The following is a 2623-nucleotide window of genomic DNA, read 5'->3' on the forward strand; positions in this document are numbered from 1 at the left end:
CAGGGCACATACTTGTGTTGCACCTAAAGTAACTGACTTGCCCATGAACCCATGTCTGGAGCTGTGGCCCCGGAAGGGGAGTTACACCCCTCGTATCCTCCTCTTTCTAATGGAAATTGGCTCCACCGCCACAAACATCTCTACAGCGAAATATGCCCCCCCCCCGCCACGTAACCAGCAAACTGCCCCCGATCTGTTATATCAACAACTGCCCCAATAGCTTTACTCCAGCCGGAAAACTCGTGAATGTGTAATAAGTGCCACTCACACCAGCTCTGCGTCTACTCACACCCACCTGCTTGTACCCCATCTACTCACACCCACCTGCTTGTACCCCATCTATTCACACCCACCTGCTTGTACCCCATCTATTCACACCCACCTGCTTGTACCCCATCTACTCACACCCACCTGCTTGTGCCCCATCTACTCACACCCACCTGCTTGTACCCCATTTACTCACACCCACCTGCTTGTACCCCATTTACTCACACCCACCTGCTTGTACCCCATCTACTCACACCCACCCGCTTGTACCCCATCTATTCACACCCACCTGCTTGTACCCCATCTACTCACACCCACCTGCTTGTGCCCCATTTACTCACACCCACCTGCTTGTACCTCATTTACTCACACCCACCTGCTTGTACCCCATCTACTCACACCCACCTGCTTGTACCCCATCTACTCACCCACCTGCTTGTACCCCATCTACTCACACCCACCTGCTTGTACCTCATTTACTCACACCCACCTGCTTGTACCTCATTTACTCACACCCACCTGCTTGTACCCCATCTACTCACACCCACCTGCTTGTACCCCATCTACTCACCCACCTGCTTGTACCCCATCTACTCACACCCACCTGCTTGTACCCCATTTACTCACACCCACCTGCTTGTACCCCATTTACTCACACCCAACTGTTGGGCAAGTTAAATATTATATTGGACAGAATGAGCCATTCAGGGGAGTCCTATTGGCAGAAAGCTCGTCTACTGAAACTGCCCCTGAGGTTCCAGACACTGGGTCAATCTGTGCAACTAGATTGGGGCAGTTATTGGGGTATTCTGCTGTGTGTAGGTACCAGATAGTTGGCAATGTTGCCCCCCAGCCATGACTGTACTGAACATCATTTCTATCCCAGGGAATTGTAGGCCAAGTATTGGGTCACACCAAACACAAGAAGGTTAAGGGGACCCAGTGTATGTTGGTGCTTTAGAAAGGAAATATAGGGGTACATGGAAGAGACTATTTCAAGTGACCCCTTAAGTTCTCCTAAACTGTAGGACTACCCATCTAGTGAGGCCACAAGGTGGGGAGGCTCAGCCATTGAGGGTAAGATTTGGGGTGTTTAGTTTGCTGCCTTATTTCCACCCAGCCCCCACCAGTGTGAGACCCAGAGAGCACTTATTAGGGTGTCAGATAACATTGGGGTGCTATCAGGATGTCTCCATATATTTCTACTTCTATTAGGATGGCAGCTGGGGGGCACACGGACTCTAACTCCCATTAGGAAGTTTAACTCTTTAGGATCCCTATAGAAGCTCCAGGGCCTCTTTGTACTCAGTGGAGCCACTTACCACACTGCTGCAAAGTAAGAGACATCCCTGTCATTTTACATAGGTGCTAAATTGCACCAGAGTAGTTCCCTGCAACAGCCAATCAGAGATCTGCTTTCATTTTCTAGCTACCAATAGTCTGCTCTACATGGATCTCTGGCAATGGAGCCATTTATTGCCCCAAATGTACTGACCCCATATATATATATATATTTACATATGAAGTGATAGGAATTTTTTTATTAGTAAAAACTTATAAAATTATAAAATCTTTGAAATCAAACAAAACAACACATAACAATATTCAATATATTAACAAATAGGAGTCCGTTTTCTTGACGGTACAGGGGATAAAGCATTTCCATTCTCCCCACATAATAAAATAACAAAGACAAGGAACTTGTTGCAGTAATAACTGAGGTGCTGGGACCAACCTACAATACTCAGTTGTTACTACTGCAATTTCCCCAGTGTAGTTGGGACAAAAGGGAAGGACAAGGGCATATGAAGATTAATTGAATATGAAGTGATAGGAGCTGCCACACTGCTTGTCTCTGTGCCCAGGCGAATGTGTTAGTGGCCACTAGAGGTTGTGTCTTGGCTCAATGTGGATCCCTGTCCTGCTGAGCCGCTGGGGGCATATTGGGGGCAAGTCATTAGCACTTGTGGGGGGTCAGAGTACAGATTGTACTGGGGGGGGGCTCTATTTGCTGCCCCTGACTCTCTACTTTCCCTAAGAAAAGCTTTTCCCATATTGTTTGTGTCTATTCACCCCCCACCCCCTGCACAATGAGCTTCTTTAACCCCTTCCCTGCCGGCCAGTCCCCCTCCCAGATGTACAAACAGAATCTCCCTGTTATTTTGGGAGCTGCCAAACCAGTTCTGTGTTTGTTATTAGCAGCGAGACGTCTGCAGGGAGTGGGGAGAGGGGGGGCCGGGGCAAGTCCACACAACTCCCAGCGAGCTCCTGGGCCCCTCCTGCTTCTCTCTGTGTCTCCCCCAGTGTAAAACACAATCACACTCACACTCACACTCACACTGGGACACACTCGCTG

The sequence above is a fragment of the Xenopus laevis genome, chromosome 7L, assembly GCF_017654675.1.
Source record: "Xenopus laevis strain J_2021 chromosome 7L, Xenopus_laevis_v10.1, whole genome shotgun sequence".
NCBI lineage: Eukaryota > Metazoa > Chordata > Amphibia > Anura > Pipidae > Xenopus > Xenopus laevis.